This window comes from Canis lupus, chromosome 38, assembly GCF_003254725.2.
Source record: "Canis lupus dingo isolate Sandy chromosome 38, ASM325472v2, whole genome shotgun sequence".
Classification (NCBI taxonomy): domain Eukaryota; kingdom Metazoa; phylum Chordata; class Mammalia; order Carnivora; family Canidae; genus Canis; species Canis lupus.
This window is the reverse complement of record NC_064280.1, coordinates 22206169-22213254: the sequence shown is the minus strand read 5'-3', so window position 1 is coordinate 22213254 and position 7086 is coordinate 22206169.

Sequence of the window (7086 nt, the reverse complement as noted above, 5' to 3'; positions counted from 1 at the left end):
GCACACCTACCAACTCCACCATCGTAGCAACAGAGTGGCACGCATAGCTTCCGCAAAGTGACATCCTTCATATACTTGGTGGCTTTTCAGATATGCATACCTTTGATGGCCTAGGCAGTTTCATGTGTGTTCTTAAACTGAACATGAAGATTTGAACCACTTGATTTGTGTGATTTTGTAGGGCTTTCTGGGTCAAGTGAATAACAAACATTTTCAGAGATCACCTCAGGCTGCTTATAGGAAGAGTTATCCATTGCATTTAATAATTGTGGGTCACTAGTAACCTTACTCTTCTTTTTTTTTAAGGTTTATTTTTTTATTTATTTGAGAGAGAGTGAGCACACAGAGAGAGAGGGAGAAGCAGACTCCCCGCTAAGCAGGGAGCCCAATGCAGTGCTCAATCCCAGGACACCATGACCATGACCCTAGCCAGATGCAGATGCTTAACCAATGAGCCACCCAGGCTCCCCTCTACTGACCTTAAACTTGCTGAGAGCCACTTTAGTGGAAGCAGAGGCCAGAGTCTCCTATCCCCTTCTCCTTTCTCCTCTTTACATATATCTATTATGTATTTCTTGAGCTCTACATCATTTCTCAGGATGTAGAAATGAAAGTTACACTCTTACCTGCTCTTACACAGGCCACAGTCTTGTGTTAAAATGTGGTTGCGAAAGGGAGAATTATGGGGTCACATAGAAGGACCACCCAACGCAAACTGTATGGTCAAGGGAGTCTGCTGGGTGACAGTGAATAGGTATGACCCCTTGGAAGAGTAAGGGAAGCATGTTACACAAGGAAGATGAACATCATAACATCTGAGAAGCCAGAGAACTTGGCTAGTCCAGGAAACAGGATATTTTGTATGGCTGAAATAAAAGGAAAGGAAAAGAAACCAGGTCCAGTACCAAAGCTTTGGTGTGTAAACGTTAGGAGTTTGGATTTCAGCCCGACCCTTTCAATGGGAGGTGAGTAAAGTATTTTGAGCAGATGGGTGATATGCTTTATTCCACAGGTTAGGGAGAAAGCTGATGAAGAGGAGGATGAGGCTGGAAGCAAGGAGATATTACAAGAATCCAGCCACACAATAATGAAGATCTCAGCAGCAGCCGTGGTGGAGAGGTGATGAAAATACATCAGAATCAGCAGAACTCGATACCTGGTTTTGTATGGAGGAGATGGGAACAAGAAAAGGAAAAGCCTGCTTGCTGGCTTGGGTGACCAAATCAATGGGTTGGGCGGGGTGGGTGCGGGTGACGAGCACGAGGGATAAACTCAGTTTGGAATATGTTCAGATTAAGATGCCTGAAACAGACTTGAATATGTGGATCTGGGGCTCAAGAGAGAGACCTGAGCTACATATCAGAAATTGTGGTTGAAGTCATACCATGTACAGGAAGGATCTCTCTTGGGAAGAATATGTAAAGCTAAAAAGGGCTTGAGGAGGAAATCCCCCATGTCTTAGGCCATCCAGGCTACCAAAAAATACCAAAGACTGAGAGGCCTTCCTCTCACATGCTAGAGGCTGGGAAGTCCAAGATCAAGGCACCAGCAAATTGAGTAACTGGTGATAGTTCATAGATGGCCTTCTCACTGCGTCTCTGGTGGAAGGAAGAAGAGAGCTCTGTGGGGCCTCTTGAAAAAGATACTAATCCCATTCATGATACTCTCATGACCCAGTCATCTTCCAAAAGCCCCAGCTCGAAATACCATCACATTAGGGATTAGGTTTCAACATGTGAATTTGGCAGGAGTGGGGACGGACAGAACGACAGGGGACACAAACCTTCATTCAATAGCACCCTGGTAATACCAACATTTAAGGAATAGTAAAGGAAGAGGTGCTTACAAAGATTTGCCAGAAAACTGGGAAGAAAATCAGAGCACTGAAAAGGAACTTAATAGGAAATGAGAAAATTCAAAAAATTGAGATATTCACAATATCAAATGCTGCAGAAATGAAATGGAATACAGTTACAGAGACTTGTCTATTACAAAGTATACAAATGGGCAAATTACAGAAGGAGAATAAGAAAATGCTCAATACACATGAAAAATGTACATTCATTCTAGGAATCAGGGAAATGGAAATTAAGCAAATAATGATAATATTGCCTATTAAGTTAAAAAAATAATTTGTTAGATTCCAGTGATGTAAATATTAGAGGAAACCAGACACATACGCTGTTTATGGGAATATAGATTGTGCAGTCTTTTAGGGGGGAAATTGGTATTTCCTGTCAAAATTTTAACTATATAATACCCTTCATACTTTGTTCTACTTGTAATAATCTATATACAGACACACTGGCACAACTGCACAAGGATAAATGAAACATAAAATGAGGGATGCCTGGGAGGCTCAGCGGTTTAGCGCCTGCCTTCAGCCCAGGGCATGATCCTGGAGACCTGAGATCGAGTCCCACATCAGGCTCCCTGCATGGAGCCTGCTTCTCCCTCTGCCTGCGTCTCTGCCTCTGTCTCTCTCCTATGTCTCATGAATAAATAGAAAAAATCTTTAAGAAAAATAATAAAATGATGTTCATTACAACATAATTTATAATGAAAGAAGTTGGAAATAAGTTACAAATACCAACCAATAGGAAGCTGGATGGGAAATTATGGTATAAATACATTCAGGAGAAAATATGGAGCCATAATATAGAATGAGACAGAACTGAATGTATCAATCTAGAAGGATTATCTATGATATATTGTTGAAGAAAAAAGCCTATGAAAGACTCCTATTTTTGCTAAAATCTGTGCATGTGGAAAGAGTTATGTATAATATAGTTTATATGAATACCAAAAAATTGGAAATAATTTATATAAAACTGGAAACGAGGGTCCAACTCTATTTGGGGATAGGGAGGGAAATTTGAATAAAGCCTTTACCCCTTATTATGTTTTTTTTATGATAAACATTCTTATTCCGAGTTCCTATTCTTATCTGTTACTACATATTCCAAAGGAATAAAATCTCCATTGGATTTAATAAATCATCAGTTTCAAATGAATCACGGGAGGAAATCTGAGCTCGCATTGAGTAGAAAAATAAATGAAAAGTGAAGAAGTGAGTACATGAAATCCAAACATTTTTTATTTTATTTAAAATTTTCTTCTAGATTTTTATGTGTTTTTTTCAAAGTTTTGTTTAACGTCTTGTTCATTAACATTTAGTGAAATATTGGCTTCAGGAGTAGAATTTAGTGATTCATTACTTACATACAATACCCAGTGCTCATCCTAACAGGTGCCCTCTTTATTTTTATTTTTATTTATTTTTATTTTTTTATTTTTTATTTTATTTTATTTTATTTTTATTTTTATTTTTTTTTAAATTTATTTTTTATTGGTGTTCAATTTACTAACATACAGAATAACCCCCAGTGCCCGTCACCCATTCACTCCCACCCCCCGCCCTCCTCCCCTTCTACCACCCCTAGTTCGTTTCCCAGAGTTAGCAGTCTTTACGTTCTGTCTCCCTTTCTGATATTTCCCACACATTTCTTCTCTCTTCCCTTATATTCCCTTTCACTATTATTTATATTCCCCAAATGAATGAGAACATATAATGTTTGTCCTTCTCCGACTGACTTACTTCACTCAGCATAATACCCTCCAGTTCCATCCACGTTGAAGCAAATGGTGGGTATTTGTCATTTCTAATAGCTGAGTAATATTCCATTGTATACATAAACTAACTATTTATTTATTTATTCATGAGAGACACAGAGAGAGGCAGAGACACAGGCAGAGGGAGAAGCAGGCTCCCTGCAGCAGCCCGATGTTGGACTCGATCCTGGAACTCCAGAATCACCGCCCTGAGTCGAAGGCAGGGGCTCAACCTCTGAGCCACCCAGGCATCGCACAGGTGCCCCCTTTAATCCCCATTACCCATATATCTAGCCCACCTACACCCACCTCTCTCTATCCTCACTCCACATTGATTCCCCTACAAACACCCCTACCACACCTAAGATCAGGGTTCATGGTGAGAAAACCAAGATAGACCACAGAGAAGGGCTAGAGTGGGTCTGCTAAACCTCTTTCTGCAGAGCCAGAAATCAAGCCAGAAAGGTTTGAGAGAAGATCTCCAAAGGGGAAGCCGATGCTGAAATCATGGAAATACCTGCCAAGGAGCTGCCAAACAGACCAGGCACAGGAGGCTGAAGGGCTGAAGAGCTTACATGAGGTATGTGTGGTTTTGATATGTAGAGACTTCTGTGACTGTACTGTTCAAAATTCTGTTTTTCATTGACTTTCATAAAAAGACAGGCTTTTTTTTTTAAAGATTGTATTTATTTATTTATTCATGAGAGACACACAGAGAGAGGCAGAGACACAGGCAGAGGGAGAAGCAGGCTCCCCGCAGGAAGCCCTGAATGGGACTTGATCCCAGGACCCCAGGATCATGACCTGAGCCAAAGACAGATGCTTGACGGCTGAACCACCCAGGCGCCCCCAAACAGTTTTGTCTCAAGTTCTTTTGAAGCTGTGTTGTTAACATGCTTCATTATTTTGGGGTTGAGGAGAGGTGAAAATGTCACTAGCAGAAGGTTTAAGAAGCAGATCCAAATGGGGGAAAACAGCTTTCCCTTCTAGTTCCCTAGCTGAAAGGCCTCTTGGTTCCCAAGAAGAGAGATTCCCTAATATTGACACACATCAGCCACTTGGCACAAACACGTTGTTATGTAGGGAAACTAATTTTTGTAATGTTCTCTTCTCCCTTAAACCCAAAGCTTCCTTCCCAAATCAAAGATATTAGCCCCCCAAATGAGGCAATCTAGACCTTCCAGTGACAATATCAAAAGGACATCACTTAAGCTGCGATTCTGTTTTTAGACTGTGGAAACTGAGAAATCTGGAGCTTTTTTTGTAGACTGAGCCAAGGTGCTTGGAATTTTCAGCCATGCCATCTCCCATTCTCCAGGGGTGGGAGTGGAATGGAAATTTAGTTAATAACTGATTATGCCTACGTGATAAAACCTCCATAAGAATCCCAATAGTATGGGGTTTCAGGAGCTTCTAGGTTGGTGATACACCTTAACTCTAAGGGGTGAGCACGACCCTCCCAGACCTTGCCTAATATATCTCTTCATCTGGCTACTCATCGTTATCCTTTATCATATCATTTATTATACAATCAACTAATAAACGTGTTTCCCTCAATGCTGGGAGTCTTTCTAGCAAATAATTGAATTCATGGGGAAAGGTCATTGGGACCTCCAATTTGTAGACAAGCTGGATAGAAGCTATGGGTAACCTAAGGAAGTAGGAGAACTCAGAGTTGGCATCAGAAGTAGAGAGCATTCTCAGAGATCTGAGCCTTTGAACCTGTGGGGCCTGCACTACATCCAATTAGTGTCAGAGTGGAATTTAATTGTAGGACACCAAGCAGATACCACAGAGAACTGGTTGGCCTGGGGGAAACTCCCACATAGCTGCTATCAGAAGAGTTGAGTGTGGTGACACTGTGAATGTAAACGGAAGACATGGGGGGAGGAGTGGGTTCTTCCCACCCATGGCCCATTTATCTTTTTCTTCTGTGTGGTGTAGGTGCAATTTGTTTCCTAATTTCTCACCAAAACATCTTGGCCATCTTTCTCTTCTTGGCTTACTCTTTACCTTCTTTCTCTTCTGACTGGATAAGGCATCCCATCTTTTCTGGCAATCTGATCACCATTTGTGTGTTTACATACATCTATGGTAATTTATGGTCACTTTTTATGGTAACTGAAAGTCACTTTCTATTGTAACTGAAAGAACAAATATAGTTTTATGTCTCATCCTGCCTGATGTACACACTTGGAACATAGCAAAATAGCAAAAGCCCAAATGACATTTGGAAAATAATCAGCCCGTGGATGTGACCAGTTGTGATAATATCTTTTCCCCTGGGATGGATGGTAGACTGCAACTATCTGGGAATTGGCTCTATCAGAGTATTCTTTGAGTACATTTCCTCAAACCTGACAAACCTAAAAACCATTCAGAATTAATTTGTTCACAAGTTCCCACCCATTGCGTGTCCCCAAGTTTAAATGGGACAATATGTTAGTGTCAAGTACATGCATGCTTGTCTAACATACCTAACAGCTTTATGAGAACAGGAAAGTAGATGATACAGTCTGACAAGGTTATAACATTCTACAAGACAATGTGTTCTGAATGCCAAACAATCAAACTGCAGAGAATATCATTAGTTATTCTAAAAAGGCAGAAGATAAGGAAGACTGTGGGAAAATTACAGGATATGACAGTTTGGTGGGGGGGAAGGACTGCCATCTAACTAGCTCATGAGTCAGACTTTAGATAAGAGGTTTGACACATATTATCTCATTTATTCCGTGAAGGGACTCTGGGAGACAGGCATTGTTGTCCTTGTGTTTCAGAGGTCTGACTGTGGGAATCACCACCATTTACCTGCAGGACATATTGCTCCCTCACAGGAGAGTGAGTCTCAAGACAGCGCTCACTCCACTCTCACTATTGTGTGATCTACACGGCCTTATCTCAGTTTCTCTCTCTCTCTTTTTTTTTAAAGATTTTATTTATTTATTCATGAGAGACACAGAGAGAGAGGCAGAGACACAGGCAGAGGGAGAAGCAGGCTTCTCTCAGCGAGCCCTACTTGGGACTCGATCCCGGAACTCTAGGATCACACCCTGAGCCAAACAAAGGCAGACGCTCAACCGCTGAGCCACCCAGGCATCCCTACACGGCTTTATCTCTCTAAGAAGCAAGCCAGGCCAAGGATGTTTTCCTCCCAAGTGTGGGAGGTAATATCTAAACCCTTGGAATATCAAGCCTGATAGAAATGTCTGTGTTTGTCTGGATGCCTTGCACCAATCAAACAGTGACAATGTGATTCAGAGTGGGGGCTTTGGGTCATATATCTAAGCTTAACTTCCTGAAAGGCTGAAAATTGAGATCAGCTATATGGGTGCCCATATAATGAAGCCCCGATACTGACTCTGGACACCAAGTTTTGAGTAAGCCTCCCTGACTGACAATACTGCACATTGCCAGGATGAGTTAATGCTGTCTATGACTCAATGGGCAGAGGACAACTTAAGCTCTGCATTT